The 18,605-nt window shown below is 35.5% G+C and overlaps 1 protein-coding gene across 4 annotated transcripts in view; it reads right to left on the reverse strand.

Moving 5' to 3' along the window:
• Positions 1–18,605, reverse strand: part of LOC150076271 (uncharacterized) — a 695,145-nt gene that overhangs the window by 301,219 nt on the left and 375,321 nt on the right. The window lies entirely within an intron of this gene.

The raw sequence follows: 18,605 nt of genomic DNA on the forward strand, positions 1-18,605 counted from the left end.
TGCTCATCGTGGACTAATGTTATTAGTGGAGTCCCTCAGGGTTCAGTGTTGGGTGTTTTATTGTTTTCTATATTTATAAACAATATTGATGATGGTATATCAATCTTAATGTCCAAGTTTTCAGATGATACAAAGGTTGGCAGGGTTGTTAAGGACACTACTGATTATACAGTGTAGTACCACAGAGTTGATACGTTGCTCTGGGGCTGCTGCAAAAGGATCTGGAAAGATTGAGCAGATGGGCTGAGAGGAGGCAAATGAAGTTTAACATTGACAAATGTAAAGTACTACATATGGGAAACAGCAACCCCAGAGCAATGTATCAACTCTGTGGTACTACACTGACAGTGGTAGAGAATGAGAAGGACCTGGGGGTAATTGTGACAGATATGAAGTTCTCCGAGCAGTGCAGACGGGCTGCAAGAGTAGCTCATGGTGTCTTGTCAATGATATACAGGAATTTTTCTAGAAGGGATAAGGAGGTGATTATTCCCTTGTATGAGGCAATGGTCAGGCCACACCTTGAGTACTGTATACAGGCCTGGAGGCCTCATTTCAAGAAGGACGTAGAACTGCTGGAACGAGTACAGAGAAGGGCAACAAGATTAGTGAATGGAACAAAGGGTTGCTCTTACGAAGAAAGGCTTAAGTTTTGCAAATTACAGTGTCTGGAGACTAGGCACCAGCGAGGTGATCTGATAGAGGTGTATAAAGCGTTGAATGGTTTGAGCATGCTCAATGCCGATGGGATTCTTAATCTTGCTCAGAATAATTACCTGAGAGGGCATAAATTCAGATTGAGGAAAGACAGATGTAGGATAGATGTGCGGAAATTTGCCTTTAGCCAGCGGGTAGTTGGTTGGTAGAACGGACTTCCATCCCTTGTTGTGGAAGTTGATAGCGTAAATAAATTTAAGGCTCGGCTGGACAGGTGTTTCGAACGAACGGAGGGGTGAAATGGAAGTGTTTTTTTTTTTTTTTTTTTTTTTTTGGCCGATGCTGCATAAGCTTGCTTTCTTGCATCATATGCCTCTACTAATGCTAATATCTCTTTAGAAAAGTATTGTTTATTCAAAAGTAGTTCAGTGCCAGGATAACGTCTTGAAAAGTACAGTTAATTAGCAATAAAGTTTATGAACTGGTGCAGTCCATGAAGTTTATTGCTAAGTAAAAAGAACACAAAGTGAAGGAGCTCAAAAATGGTTTTACTTTTTATTCAAAGTAATCAACTTTATGGAATGCACTTATTAGCAATTCTAAAAGTTTCTGAAAAGAGTCAGTGAAGGCATTCAAATGTTGTTAAGTTTGGCAGTTATGTTTTTCCTTATGCTATCAATATCCTGAAATCGCTTTCCTTTGAGGACAGTTTCGACCGTGGGAGAAAGAAGTCTGGTTCTAATTTTGCAGAAAGGTGGATGGCTGATCTGTAAAATGTTGTTTTGCCAGAAATTACTTCACAACAATTGGGGAACAGGTGGTGGTATTGTCACACAACAAGAACCTGCTGCCTTTCTCTTGAAATTGTAGACTCACCCAGGAAATGTGTTTCAATAGTCTTTGAAGCACATGTATATAGAATGCAGCAATAACCCTCTCTCCTTCATATACAAATTCCTTGTGGATCACACCTTGTTTGTTGAAAAACATGATCAGCATAGTTTTGATCTTGGACTTCTGTAAACAACTTTATGGGCCTTAATGATGATTTTTTAAGTCCACTGCATGCTTTGAAGCTTCATCTCTGGGTCTTATCGAAACACCCAACACACATTTCCAATGATAATGAAGTCAAGGAAATTGAACTGTTTTTACAAATCTGGATAAAGCCTTCACATGATGCTCTCCATTGCTTCTTTTCATCCAGGAGGCAGTGTGGCACAAATTTTGCACAGTCCCTTTTTCCTGAATCCTCATGCAGAATTTGAGGAAACATTTTATTAACTTCCAACTTAATAGCCATCATCCTGAGGGGTTAAATGATGACCTCTTGCCACAATTTAACAAACACTTACTGCTTATACCATTCAAACACACTGGTAAGACTTAAAGTTTCATCACCATAAACAGATTTTAATATTTCAATCTCTGTTGCTGAGGCGCCTCTGTAGCCAGGTGGGAAGGAGCAGCAGTGCGTAGCACCCGCTTCTTGATTAGACCGGGGTTCGAGCCCGTCACCACCAAATACGGAGGATGCGGAAAGGTCAGGGAATGACCACCGCATATCCCGGAGCAATATGGCCTTAGTTGCTAATTCTCCTAAAAACCAAATAACAAAAACTCTGTTGCTGATTTTCCCAGCAACAGAATTAAAGCTAAATTTGATAGTCGTTCATTGTTCTACTGCAAATCTTGACACGGAATGTTAATGCCACTAATGAAACTGGTTGTTACTTGCAGCCTGTCAGTCTTCGTCCAGTGGATGGTTGGTTGTTGGAATTAGCTACCACCTTTTTTGTGGAAGTGGGCAGTTTTAATAAATTGAAAGAAGAATTATACAAAAACTATGAAGGGGATGGACAGGTGATGCCGGAAGTTTTTTTTTTTTTTTTTTTTGGCCGATGCTTTATAAGCTTGCTTTCTTGCATCATTTGCCACTGTTAATACTAATACTATTAAAATAAAATGAAAAAACTACTACAAAAGTAAAGACAGTTATTTATAGATCACTGATTTGAAAGCATATTGTTTTTATCAGAAATCTGTATCATATAAAATTTTAGTAATCCATGTATTCAGAAATATAGAAGAGTAAATGTAACTTATTGTAACTTTGCACTAAAAACATTAAACATTCTTTTCATGAATTAATATGAAAATTCAAATACACATCAAAAATATGATGTGTATTCAAGTTGCATTGGATTTCTACATCTATAGGCTTATATCCCCCCCCCCCCCAAAAAAAACAAACAAGTGAGCTACTTTCTTTGATTTGGGTGCATATTTTTTTTCCATGAGAAAATAAAAGAAATTAGTAAAAGTTAAATACAGTCGAACTTGGTTATAACAAGCATCAAGGGGCCAACAAAATTTCCTCATTATAACCACTACTCACTATATCAGTGACAATGGAGATGGGAGAAACCATTGGAGCCATTAGACAATGAACACTTTATAAGAGTGATGAGTTAAATTTACTTCCTACTTTTTTTAATTCTCAAAAACTTGATAAAAAAATAGATTCAAAAAACAAAAGAAATATTAGAGAGAAAAAAATAATAAGTATATAATATACTTATATTATTACATAATATCAGTGCTTTTTTGGGATGGTACGCAATGGTACTATGTACCGGCACCTTTATTAACAGTGAAGTGTGACATTTGGATGCAGTGCACTTTGAAATTTGTAATATTCCGTAATTTTTTTTTTACATGTTTACTTATTATTCAAATAAGCTTAAAATTATTTAACTAAATTTGCATTTTTTACTGTCTATTGTTAAGATATTTCTATATAAAACTGTATACCCATTTTTATAATTCTAAATTACTCAGTCAGACCTCTGTTTAACAAAGTCCTTTTATAGCGAATTATTTTGACTTCCCCTTAGAAGTTACATTTAAAATACTTTCAGTTGAGCAAAGAAAATTTTCATATGGCGAATGGATTAGGAGTGAATTAACTCGGTACACACTTTTCGCATTTCTGGCCTTAAGGCAATTAGTCCTGCTGCGCGAATTAAGAGAACTAAAGCATTCTACAACTTAGTGGTACCTGGTAAAACCTATCTGACCACCTGTCCCTCATGCGGAGGAGTCGCGCTAGTCAAGAGTGAACAGATCAAGGTATATTCCCAATGGGCTCTGACCCATCTTCTACTGCAGTGGTGTCCAACCTTTTCCCGTACAGTGGCCATATATTAAAAAAACTTCAAAGAAAATATTCGAAAATTTTATTAAATACAATACACAATTACATTTACTGAACAAAACAGTTAATGAGAATTTTTTTTTATAAATAATAAAATTTAAAATGCTGTTTTAGTTCACTTTTCTCGTGGGTGTAGGTTGGACACCTCTGTGAATCAACTGTAAGCATCCTGTTCGGGAATTAGAAAAGTGATTTTCTTCTACACCTACAAATAACCATCTGTTGTTTTGCGGAAGTGTGTTATCCACATTTTGCCGTTAATTTTCCCTATCTCTGTTTACATAGTCACAGTACCTGAATATCCGAATGACACTGACATTTTGGACAGTTTCAAAAAAAAGAAAAGAAAAGAAAAAAATTCAAATTTAAGAACTAGTGACAATACCGATGAAGAGAGAAGGAAAACGAGGACAACGAAGGTATTAAAACCTTCTAAACATGAATTGCTGTAATTTGGTGAAAGCGAAGTTAGAAAATTGTCAATTAGGCTACAGTTAAATGAAAGGGATGCAATTCATGGAATTCGGGGATACCTAATTGATAAGGTTTCGGAAGAATTGAAGAATTTGATGAACTCTCTGAGTACGATACCAATTTGATTGAATGAATGTAAACCAAGATTTTCACAAATGAAACTGATTGCCAGCCCAACCAGCCCTTCGTTGATGACAAAAACAGTTTCTTCACTACTGTTTCTTAAAATTGTAGGCCCACCGTTGACCCGCTTCGATCCAGCCAAATATGTTGATTTGTGGCTGCTTCGGACAACTGACAACTTCATTCAACAACTGACACACAAAGAGGAAGAAAAGAAGTTGGCATAGGACAGGGGTCGGCAACTTGTGGCTCGCGAGCTGCATGCAGCTCTTTTAACACGTAACTGTGGTTCTTTAACTTTACAGCTCATATGAAGAACAATTTGAAAAGGAGTTAAAAGGACTTAAAAATCAAGGACATGTGGAGTACAAATAAAATGCCTTAAAATTTGAAATTGAGGATTTGAATTCTATACAAATGGACAGCGATAGATGAGTTTAATATATATTAAATGATAGATGATTACCGGACCCATATATAAATTTGAAAATATGCATTTGGACTTCTCTCAGATTTTGGTTTGACGTATTTCTGCGAGTAAATATTTTTGAACATGGACTATATTAAAAATAAATCAAGAAACCATCGTCTGAACAATGCAAGCATGTTTAAAGCTCAGCATGTTTAATTACGACATACTCGCATGATGTTGAGAGACTCGCTCAAGAAGTTCATCAGTAAAAGTCACGTTAATTTGTACCTAATTGGATTTTTGTTATGTTTTTTCAGTATTAATAAATAATATTTCAAAAAATATATATTTTTTAATAAACACCTTCCCACTTTATTCAATTTCTTAAACAACTCTTGCTTTCCTCCCTCCCCCCTGATTGAGCTGAGGTGCAGCTCTTTGGATTCTCTCTCTCATTTTTTTAATTAGATCAAAAATGGCTCTTCACTCAAAAAAGGTTGCCAACACCTGGCATAGGGTGTCGGATAAAGAACTGAATAAAAATTTGGAATATTCTACAAAATCTTTGTTATGAAATTAATTTTACTTATGTTATTATTTTTTATTTATTTTACTCACATTTTACTTATTTTTTTATATACTTGAATAATAAATTTATGCTTAATCAACTGTGTTAATATACTTAATTTGTTTTTCTTATTCTAAAAACATTACTACTAAAGTAACAATATCAGAAAAAAAAAATTAAGGTACTTTTCATATCCTTTTAATTTTCAATTTTTCCTGATAGCAAAGAATGAGTACTGGCACCTGTTTTTTTACAAAAAAAGCACTGTATAATATACTTATATAAGTAAATTAATAATAAGTAAATAATATACCTACATATTATTTGTATTAATATGCTTGTATAAACTACAATACACTTAATATTAGACAATTTATTTGTCTCTAATTTTAAAACCATAGACTTAATACTAAACACAATTTATTTCTCCATAATTAAAAAAATACTAATTAATAATAAACACAATTTTAACTTGTCTTTTTATTTATGAATCTTAAAATTATGTTTCTTTTAAAGATTACACTTTGATATTTCTCAAGTTTCCCTTTAAAACACTCAATGCGTTAAAAGCCTCATTTCCTTCAAAAAAATTGACTGGTGAGACAATTGCACCTTGAGCTTGGGAGATTGTCAGCACTGACTTTTATTCACTTTCACTAGTGATCATATAATCATCATAAGTATCGTCTTTGTTCAGCACAGCATCTATAGTGTCATTCTCTGTAGGAAGACTAGTTAACAAGTTGTCATCGACTCGTACAAATTCATTGATGTTATTATTAAAACCTACAATGTTGTTATGTAGCAAGCATTCGGATAATGGTAAATTGTTTTCTTCATTTCCATCACATTCATCTACGACTGAAATTTAATTTGAATTTAATTTTGATTTCTTGAAGCAATTCAATATAATTGTTGAAGTAACATTGTTCCATGCATCATTCAATAAATTTATAGCATCCAATATCGATACAGACTCATTAAGTTTCTGTTCTTTTTGACCAATTAGATGTAGAATTATAAATCTTTTATAAAATCCTTTCAAACGCTTGATTATACATATATCCATTGGTTGTAAAATTGATGTCGCATTGGGAGGCAGAAACACTAGCTTAATGTTGGACAAAATTTTTGAATCTGGGGATGTGAATGACTAACAATAACTATTGTTAGTTACCAATCTTCTTTTTGAATAGCTCCTTATTCCAATCATTTGCATATTGCCAAAAAATATCTGAAATTATCCAAGGTTTCTTGTTTGCAGTGTAATCCACAGGAAATTTCCTTACGTTTATGAAATGGTATTAACGATTTTTTATCAGTTCCTGTTTTCGCATATGAGCACTGTCAAGCGAGTCTGATTTTTCCTACCAACACATTTTCCCCCTTTGAATTTAAATGTATTGTCAGATGTCAAATTATAAAAAGGTCCTGTTTTGTCGGCATTGTAAAGGTCTTCATCATTGAAATCTTACCTAATTTCTGCCCAAACATAGTCAATCCATTAATTTGCTATTATTGGATCTGCCGATTGAGATTCTCCACTAATTTTTGCATAAACGATGTTATGTCGGTTTTTAAATCAATCCAGCCAACCGTTGTTACATACAAATCATCACGTCCAAATTGTTTAGCAAATTTTTCCGCTTGAGCCTTCAAGATCGGATCGTCTATTGCAAATAGAGCACTCCTTTGTGTAGTGAACCATTAAAGCAATGTTTCATCAATGTTTGTAACCTCACACTTTCTAAATTTTTTTTTTTTTGGTTATGTTCTTTTCCAGTGCTGATATGTAAACATGTTTATTCTTCCGCAATGTTGATACATTTGAGGAGGACAAAAAAAAAAAACTTTACACAGTTCAACATTTTTTGCACCACATTCTAACTCACGAATAATTTTTACTTTTTCACAAATCGAGAGACTTTCTTTTATTAGTAGACATGTTTCCAAAGGAAGGATTCTTTTCTAACTGATTTTACTTTAAAGTCATAGTAAAGTGATCTGCATACAAAATTATTAGAAGTCCAGAAATGCATACAAAGTCCTTAGAAGTTCCATTTCCAAAATTCTTAGAAGTCCCAAAATAAATTTATGGTTCAGTGAATACAAGACCATCTGTAAATAGGGTAATGCGACAAGTGGAACACCAATGCACTATTGTATAGTCCAGTCCTCGAAAGGACAAGGTCATAAACCAGCCGCTAATTCAATGCGATGGTCATAAAAGCTAAGTCACCCTTTTCATTTTCATCTATTCCAAGATTGGGTTTTTTTTGACTACTCGAGAAATTAAGAATGTTTGCACAGTTATCAAAATCTGTACGGTATATCTGTGTAGTATGCTTGTTATGAGTAGGTCATGGGGTCTTGTTAATGATATACAGGAATTTTGCAAGCAGGGATAAGAAGGTGATTGTCCCCTTGTATAAGGCCACACCTTGAGTACTGTGTACAGGTGTGGAAGCCTCATTTTAGGAAGAATGTAGAGTTGCTAGAATGAGTACAGAGAAGGGCAACAAGACTGGTGAGGGAAACAAAGGGGTGCTCTTACAAAGAAAGGCTTAAGTTCTGCAAATTGCAGCATCTGGAGACTAGGCACCTGCGAGAAGATCTTATTCAGAGGTATAAGGCCTTGAATGGATTGAGCAAGCTCAGTGCTGATAGGATTCTTCCTCTTGCTCAGATTAAGAACTGAGGGGGCATAGAGTCAAATTGAGGAAAGATAGCTGTCTAATAGATGTGCGGAAATTTGCCTTTAGCCAGCGGGTAGTTGACTGCTGGAAGAAACGTCCATCTCTCGCTGTAGAAGTTGATAGCTTTAAATAAATTCAATGCAGAACTAGACAAACATTTGGAATGAATGGATGGGTGAAATGGGAAGAGGGTTTTTTTGGCTGATGCTGTATAAGCTTGCTTTCTTTCATCGTATGCCTCTCTAATGCTAATAACAGTGAGAAATTGTATGGGAATACGCACAAATTAAAATCATTATGGCTTTTTGCTCATTACAGCCGTAATCTCGTTATTTGTATGCTCATTATAACCAAGTTTGACTGTAGTTATACAAATTTGTTAGCTATCTCGTGGACCTCACGTCTGCTTTTGGGGGGGGGGGATGCTGGTACACCATACCAAATTGGATTTGAGCAGAATAATTCAAAAACTGGTAAACTTCATAGAGGCTATGAAACTGAATTCTTTTACTGCACCTTTTAAAATTTTCATTATTTTTCTTCTATCAAAACCTCTCAACTATATTTACAATATGAAGGTCATTTTCAGTGTCATCCATAATCACATCATCATCATAGGTTGCCATCCCATCTGGGGTTGCAATCAACATCTATTGTAAACATCATGAAATAATTGTTCCACAGTTTTGCCTGTCCATTCCTTCAAATTATCCAACCATGATATTCTTCTTCTTCCTCTCTCCCTCTTACCATTAATTCTTCCAGTCAGAATGATTTGTGGCACTGCATATTCTTCTTGATGTCTCATAATGTGACCAAAAAAAAGTAGTTTTTTGTTTAGATTAGAGACAGCAATTTCCTTTCTCTTGATTGGAGATTGCTTGATTAGAGACAGCAATTTCCTTTCTCTTGATTGGAGATTGCTTGATTAGAGACAGCAATTTCCTTTCTCTTGATTGGAGATTGCTTGATTAGAGACAGCAATGTCCTTTCTCTGCTGACTGATCTCAACACTTCCACATTTGTAACTTTCACTGTCCATGGAATACGTAATATTCTTCTGTACATGTACATCTTGAATGCCTCCAATTTCTTAATTGTTGCTTTCTTTAATGTCCAAGTCTTGCAACCATAGAGTAGTGTGGACCAGATGTAGCACTCCATTACTCTTAGTTGAAGATTTAGATCCAATTGCAGATTACATAAAATACCTTTCATTTGGCAAAAGGCCGATCTTGCTATTTCAACTCTTCTTTTAATTTCAGTTGAATCATCCCCTTTGTCATTAATTTCTCTTCCTAAATAGACATAACTGTTAACTTTTTCAATCAAATCTCCAACTGACCATAAGTGTGAGATTTGTATAATTCTTGGGACCAACTACCATCCATTTAGTCTTACTGAGATTTATTGGAAGACCAATTTTATTACTTTTTACATTAACTATTTCCATAAGTGTGTGAAGATCAGAATCACTTCCTGCAATGACAACTGTATCATCGGCATAGCGAATGTTATTGATGACTACTCCATTTAAAACAATTCCTTCTGCCCTATCTTCCAATGCCTCCTTCATAATTTTTTCACAATACAGATTGAACAGTAATGGAGATAGAATGCACCCCTGTTCACCTCTCTTTATCGTAATTTCTTCTGCAACCTCATCTTCCACTCTCACCATAGTATTCTGATTATAGTACAGATTCTCTATTATTTGGATGTCTTTGCTGTCTATGTTTATCTGGTGCAGGATAACAAACAATTTTCTATGCTGAATTTTGTCAAATGCTTTTTTCATAGTCTATGAAACAAGCATAAACATCTTGTTGCATTTCCAGACATATCCCATTTTATTAATACCGAAAGACTGAACATATCTTTTCTGGTACCTACACTCTTCCTAAATCCAAACCGAGTCTTCCCTGTTTTCTTTTCACATTTACTCTGGATGCGAAGATAAATTATTCTTAAAAATATCTTTATTGTATGACTCATGGTCATGAGGCTGATTGATATTCTGCACAATTCTTTGCATTTGGCTTTTTTGGTAATGGTATGAAAGTTGATTTCAACCAAACCTGAGGAAACTTCCCTGAGTCAAACTTTGTTGAGCAGACATGTCAGAGCCTTGATGCCATTTTCACCCAGCAGTTTTAGATATTCTGTCACTATTCCATCCTCTCCAGCGGCCTTATCACTCTTTGTCATTTTCAAAGCATTCATCATCTCAATTTGAAGTATCTGTGGGCCTTCAAGATCTATTTACTTCACACTTCCTTTTGTCTCTTCATCCTCTTTGAACAACTGTGATATATACTTTTCCCAGATCTGTTTTTTGATTTCAAATCCATCACTCCTTTCCTTGTTTCATCAAATATGTGCATCTGGATCTTTTTCTTGTACAATCCAGCCATCTCCTTTACTTGTTTATGCAGATTTAGCATTATTCTCAGCAATGTGAGCATCAGATTATAGTCATGTAATATTTGCTTCTGGATATGTCTTTGCTGTTAACACACTATTTCAGAATCTTCTGTTGATCATTATATAACAAATTAGATTTTGTATAATTTTGTTCTCTGTGTCTTGTGGTGATTTCCAAGTACATGTATATAGCCTTCTTGGTGGCTGTTTAAACCACGTGTTGACAACTATCAAGTCTTCCTCCTGGCAGAACTGGATAACTATCTCCTATCACAAATTATCTCCATAATCACATAGGTAAGGTAAATAGATATATTTTCAACCTAGATGGAATTTCAAAAATAATTCTTTCTACTGAATTTTTTGCCCTAACTATTTCACTCAAATGAGATATACAAACTATTACCAACAAGGGAAGTTTTTGTTATAGTGAAATTTTCATTAAAATGGTATTTGTTTTAAACAGCTTTTATTGTAATAAAAAATATTCTGTGAGAAGGGCAAGCTGATGCAAGTTGTGCTATGCAAGTCATCAAATAAAAAAGTGGGGCATTAGCAGAAAAGTAAAAATATATGCTTGTTGAAAGAAGCTCCATGAATTAAAGCAAAGACTGCAGCTGATTAAGGCTCATATCAAACTGCATGAAACTTACAATAACTATGTTGCAAAATATCATCATCTCGCAGATTGCATGATCACATGTTTAATGTCACATTATATTTTTGCAAACTTTATTTTTTTTTTATTAACACCTGTTTGAAGGTTCTAGCTATGCCTGGTCATTTATGCCCTCTTTAAATGAGATTTTTTTAGATTTTTTTTTTTTTTTTTTTTTAATAAACTCAGTAGAAACTTTTTTTGAAGGGTATTAATGAGTTACCATTGGATGGTCAGAACACTTTAAAGCACAAAAAGAGTATTAATAAAAATTTTAAAATTTGTTTATAAACAATTTTTAGAATGAGGTTTTTTTTTTTTTTTTTTTGGTAGTTGTTGGCGCATCGGCTTCTCTGTGGCCATAATGCGCCTCCCAAGATTTTTTTTTGCAGTACTTTGATCCAAGCTCGAGGCGGGATTCGAACCCGCGACTTTTGGGTTACCAGGAAGGCACTTTACCCACCCAGCTAGCCCGGTCGGCTTAGAATGAGTTGGTGTATAAGTACATATCATCCTAAATTTTATACCTTTCTTTTATTTTCATTACTGTATTTTTATTCTGAATTTTGCTTGAAGCTCATGGTTGGCAATAGGTTGAGGGCCCTTTTGCTAATATTTTGAACAACTATATACTAGAAAGTATATAGCTATTCAAATAATGTTGCAATGATGCTGAATGGAAAAAAAAAAAAAAAAAGTAAGGGAATGTTATCTAGATTCTATAAACGGTAAGAGTTAAATATATTAATATTTAGAAAATTATTATTTTTTTTAATGGTGATCCCAAACACAAAAGGTATATGGTGAAGATAAAAAGCAAAACTATACTTTCCAGGTATACTAAACATATATTAGAGTTGTTGTTTGTTATTTGGTTTTTAGGAGCATTAGCCACTAAGGCCATATTGCTCCAGGATATGCGGTGGTCATTCCCTGACCTTTCCGCATCCTCCATATTTGGTGGTGACGGGCTCGAACCCCGGTATAATCAAGAAACGTGTGCTACGCACTGCTGCTCCTTCCCACCTGGCTACGGAGGCGCCCCATATATTAGAGACTCCTTGGAATACTGTAAGGCTGTATTCTGAAATTATGCCTGTATTCTAATTTTTTGGATTAAGTAGCTAAAAAGAAGTATTGGTTGTCTATAACTGCATAAAGAACCTATATCATACATATTAGAATCTTTTAGTGTGGCTGAATTTCTGCATCCACAGCAATAGGAAGTTATCACAACCTGTTTGTATTTCTCTTGTATATGATGGTAGAAAATTGAAAAGTAAGTAACTTCGGTAATAGCTTTGCCAATAAATGAAATCTCATGGGAAGGAAAGTTGTATAAATAAGAAGAGGAGAGTGATAAGAGTAGGACAACAACTTGGAATGTGAGAATGATGGGGGGGGGGATTGTAAAAATTAAGAAGGGAGATGGATAGTGGCAAATTGGATGCGGTAGAGTTATGTGAGACTAGATGGGAGGGGAGTAGGAACTTTAAAAGTCAGGATTTAAGGGTTATATTTTGATGAAGAAAAAAGAAATGGGGTTGCAATAGTGTTACATAAAGAAGTAATGGATGGAGAGACTGAATATTAGGATAATGATGGATAAAATGAAAATCTAATGAAAATGAAAACCTAATTAAATGAAAGTAGTAGTAGTAGTAGTAGTAGCAGTGGCATTTGATGCAAGAAAGCAAGTGTATGAGCTTATGCAGCATCAGGCAAAAAAAAAAAAAAAATCACACCATTCCCTCCAAATGCCTGTCCAGTTCCTCCTTAAATTTATTCAACCTATCAACTTCCACAACGACAGATGGAAGTTTGTTCCAGCAATTAACCACCCACTGGCTAAAGGCAAATTTCCGCACATCTAATCTACATCTGTCTTTTCTTAATTTGAATTTATGTCCCCTTAGGTTCGTAATCTGAACAAGTGGAAGGATTCTATCAGAATTCAGCGTGCTCAACCCATTCAAGGCCTTATACACCTCAGGAAAGTCTAATGAAAATGATAGAAGAAAATCTAGAAATAGTTGTAATGCAGGTATATATGCTAACAAACAAATCATGATGAAGAGGAAATTGAATAGATGGAATTATGAGAGAGTAGAAGGAATAATTAATAGAGAGAAAAATAAATTGTCATCTGGTAATAATGGGAGATTTGAATGCAGTAATGGAAAGGAAAGGAATGGGAATTATGCAGAAGAATTTAGGAGAGAGGAGAAAAAGGTGGTTGAATATGGGAGGAAAAAGAAACAAATGATGGCAAATATATGGTTTTAGAATCATAAAAGGAGGTGTTATACTTGGAAAATGTTAGGGAATGCAGAATGATATCAAATAGAATATAATGTGGTAAGAGAAAAGTATAGGAATCATATGAAAAACTGTCATGCATATCCAGGACTTGGTATTAGCAGAGACTTTATATGCAATTATAGATATAAGAATAAAGTTTAAGAGAAATGAGATGGCAAAAAAATTATAACATATGGGATATGGAAAGGGTAAAAGGTACTGATGAGAAAAATACTGCAAATAAAACTGAAAAGAAATTGAGAATACAGTTTAAAGTGAAAATATGGATTAGAAATGTTAAACAATAAATAATATTATTGAGGTCGCAAGAAAGAAAGAGGATATAGGAAAGGAACTAGAGCTAAAAGAAACTATGATTAATGATGGAAATTATAAAGGAAATGGATGGAACATGAAGATAAATGTGGACAAACACAGCAAAGGAAAAAAAGATATACACAAAGAGGATATCTCAAACTACTATATAACAGTAATTTGAGAAGATATGAAGCTAGAGAATAACAAAGTGAACAGTGTAGGATAATAGAGAATAAAAAAAAGGGGGTGGTATGATTTAATGTTTGAAAGAACAAAATTTTAAATAATGAATTTTATGATCAATGAGAGAATGCAAATGCAACTGATCAAGATAGAGAGATATTAAAAGATAAGGATGGTATACTGAATAGATGGATTAAATATAGATAATTTATACATGAGAGATGGAAAAGAGGATAAGGCTAAGATTGAGAATGAAGGCAGAAATAATGAGGAAATACTGAGTCTGTGAAAATTGAAACAGAGGTTACAGATACATCAAAGGGAATGAAGAAGGGAAAAGCAACTGGAATCAATGGCAATCCAAAGGAAAAAGCTGAAGCAATGGAAATGCTGGATTAAGAGAACTAACCAAAATATTAATGCATATATATATGAAAAGGGAAAATGACCAGAGGATTTTATCGTTACCATCATGATTCCAAAAGAGAAGAAAAAGAAGACAATCAAATGTAAGGATTTCAGAACAATTATTTTTATAAATGTAATATTGAGGATAATGAAGAAAAGACTGAGGGAAATGACAGGAGAGAATGTGCATACTGGGAAAAAAAATTCAATGGGAATAATTAGAAATTTGATGGAAAGAAATACAGAAATGAATAAGAATGCTTGTTCTTTCACAGATTTGAAAAAGTATTTGATATAATATGGGAGAGAGAGAGAGAGAGAGAGAGAGAGAGAGAGAGAGAGAGAGAGAGAGAGAGAGAGAGAGAGAGTTTACAAAAGCAAAAGCCCTTCCCTTTACCCTTGATGGTAGTTAAATCTTTAAGTAAATCCCATATCAGAACACTGTGATCACTGTATCCCAGTAGTTCCTTTATCTGCAAATTCTTAATGCATGAATAAACACTGCTGATAATCAGATCAAGAGTATTACTCCCTCTGGTTGCCTCTTGAGCATGTTGTTATGGAAACCAATCCTCCAATAAGTCCACAAAAGTCTTACTAGCAAGCGACTGATCAATCTATAAGTTCCAGTCAATATCTGGAAAGTTAAAATCCCTCAATTATAAGACATTCTGATTAGCATTAGTAGAGGCATATGATGCAAGAAAGCAAGCTTATGCAGCGTCAGCCAAAAAAAAAAAAAAAAAAAAAAAAAAAAAACCACCCCTGTCCAGCTGAGCCTTAAATTTATTTAGGCTATCAACTTCCGCAACAAGGGATGGAAGTCTGTTCCACCAACCAACTACCCGCTGGCTAAAGGCAAATTTCAGCACATCTATCTTTCCTAAATTTGAATTTATGCCCTCTCAGGTGATTATTCTGAGCAAGAGGAAGTATCCCATCGGCACTGACCATGCTCAAACCATTCACAGCTTTATACACCTCTATCAGATCACCTCGCCAGTGCCTAGTCTCCAGAAACTAATTTGCAAAACTTAAGCCTTTCTTCGTAAGAGCAACCCATTGTTCCATTCACTAATCTTGTTGCCCATCCTCTGTACTCGTTCCAGCAGCTCTACATCCTTCTTGAAATGAGGCCTCCAGACCTGTATACAGTACTCAAGGTGTGGCCTGACCATTGCCTTATACAAGGGAATAAACACCTCCTTATCCCTGCTAGAAAAATTCCTGTATATCATTGACAAGACACCATGAGCTACTCTTGCAGACCATCTGCACTACTCAAAAAACTTCATATCTGCTTGCACAATCACCCCTAGGTCCTTTTCGTTCTCTACTACTGTCAGTGTAGTACCAAAGAGTTCATACGTTGCTCTGGGGTTACTGTTTTCCATATGTAGTACTTTACATTTGTCAATGTTAAACTTCATTTGCCACCTCTCAGCCCATCTGCTCAACCTTTCCAGATCCTGTTGCTGCAGCATAGCATCAGTAGTGTCCTTAACAACCCTGCCAAACTTTGTATCGTCTGCAAACTTGGAAATTAAGCTTGATATACCACAATCAATATCATTTATAAATACAGAAAACAATAATGGTCCCAATACTGAACCCTGAGGGACTCCACTAATAACATTAGTCCATGATGAGCAGTGTCCATTGATTACCACTCTCTGTCTTCTCCCCCTCAACTGTCCCTTTATCCATAGCAGCAATTTGCCTCCGATGCCACACTGCTCCAATTTGTGCAGCAGTCTTCCACGTGCAACAGTATCAAAAGCCTTTCTAAGATCCAAATATATAATATCAAAGTTATTCCCGGTATCCAGTTCTTTTGTGACTGCATCATAGTATCCAATCAAATTGGTCAGGGACACCATGCTGTGTCCGAGCTATAACTGAAGTCTTGTCTAGATGATCCTGCAGTATTAGTATTAGTATTAGTATTAGTAACGGCCGTCTGGTGCAAGAAAGCCTATGGCTTATGCTGCACCAGCCAAAAAAAAAAAAAGAAAAAATCCGAACAAAACAATGATAAAAAGATAAAACGATGAAATTCAAGGATCTTCTGCTCATAGCTTTCAGGCATCTTTTGGGCAAGTCTGGTGCGTGTACGTATGCTCAGTCCATTCCGCTTCATGAACCTGAAGCACCAATTGTGTCATCCTTTGAAAACAGTAACTTCTTTTTCATCAGCAATTCTTCTTGCCTCATGCTGAACCATCTTTGTGGACACTGGAATTCCAATTGCCCTTTGCTCTACAATCCATATCTTCAATTCCCTCTCTAAATCAGGCCATTTTGTTGACTTGCCTCTCATGGCTTTCTTCTGCCGTGGCGTTTTCAGTAGGGTTTCTTCTTCTCATAACCAGTCTCGGATTGTTTTCTCAGTTGGAGGAGGACCAAACTTACGTTCAGCAGCACGATTTCCATTCACTTTTGCAAACTGGATCACTTTTAACTTGAATTCAGCACTGTACGAAAATCTTTTCTGAGCCATTTCTGGGCAGAATGTGGCAAAACGTAACCTAATATACTGGTAACAAGTGCGAAACAATGAGCGCAAAGACAACAAGCACGAAAAAGCGGGAAATGCAAGTAAAAAAATCTACAACCACTGTATAAGACGCACCCAGTTTTTAGACCCCAAATTTTTCGAAAAAAGGTGCGTCTTATACGTGGGGAAATATGGTACTTGTTCCACTATGCCTCCCAGCACCTTGCTTTCCAGGCTGCTGCTCATTTTAATATAATAGAAGCAGTGCAAGAATCACTTTCACCTCTGCCTGTGGCCACTGTTAACCTTGTAGTCTGTGTATCCCCCCCACCAAGCTAGCAGTTTTTCAGCCCATCTAATACTGTCTCGATAGCATCAGCAAATATTCTTGCACTCTTTCTATTTAAGTGTACCCCATCCCTGTAGAAGTAGTCTCTCCTGTTAGCAAGCACAGACAATGCTGAAAAAAATTCTACCCCATGAGCCTTGCACAATCTCTCCAGGGCAGAACTGATTGACAAGGCTCTCATCGTATATTCCCTCCTATCGTGTCTGGGCAGAATTGCAGACACTTTCAAATTCAACCCTAACTTGCGACTTTTTTTTCAACATTGACCTGTACTTGTTAATTAAATCTGCAGATCTTTTACTCTTAATGTTATTAGTGCCAACGTGTACAACAATATCACCTTTTGTGCCCCTTAAAAGATGATATCTGCTCTACAACGTCAACTTTTGGCAGACATACCGTAGTCCTGTTCCACCTATCCTTTTTGCCCAATATATTCCCTGTCTCCCTGACAATAGAGACTCCAAAATTAACTAGTTCCTATGAGACCAGTGCATTATGCATTGGAGTGTGCCGCTATGTTGCCTGATGCACAGGAGTGAGCTCTGGCACTGAGTTGGGCAGCTGAGAGTGCTATTTGGGCCCTTCATATTAATTCCTTTGAGGGCATCTACCCTACGCCTCAAACTCTCATAGATGCCCATCAGAATGCTGCATTGGTGCCTAGTTTCTTGACACTCCAGACACCTAGCATACACACAAAGACATCCTCCTTGGCTAGATCATGTCCTGTTCCAGAAATGTATGCAACATTTCACATTTTGCACATTTTTTGAGACTATGATGCATTGGAGAATCGCCATCTTCATTTCTCCCCCGAGCCACAGCACTCCTGCTAAACTGTGTGCGTTGCTTCACAGCTCTAGTCTGGGTCATGATTTCCATTTAAATACAATTTAATTAATGAAATTTAATAAGATTAATAAAGTTTATTGATTAGTTGATAATACGCTACTAAGCTAACAGATTCCTAATACCGTGCTATGTATTATGTTATCTAGTTTTATGTTACACCTTATTCTATCAGTTCGAGTTATATGTTACTTATTTCGTATCAACTACTACAATGGCGGAAGTTCAACAATATTGGCTTTAACACCTGTACGAGTGACGAGTCATAACTTACAAAAATCACTGGTTAAATTTAAAAAATAAGCTAATGAACACTACTAAGCCTATTTAATACCTTTGTAGAACATAATGTAGTATGTTATTTAACAAAGAATAAGGTAAAAATATCAAAACTTCTTATTTATTTTCAGCAGCCGAAAATCCATCATCTGTTCTCCTCTGCAACCTCCTACTTCTTGGAACATTTAA

This window comes from Mastigoproctus giganteus, chromosome 13 (assembly GCF_048544385.1).
Source record: "Mastigoproctus giganteus isolate SK-2022 chromosome 13, ASM4854438v1, whole genome shotgun sequence".
Taxonomy (NCBI): Eukaryota; Metazoa; Arthropoda; class Arachnida; order Uropygi; family Thelyphonidae; genus Mastigoproctus; species Mastigoproctus giganteus.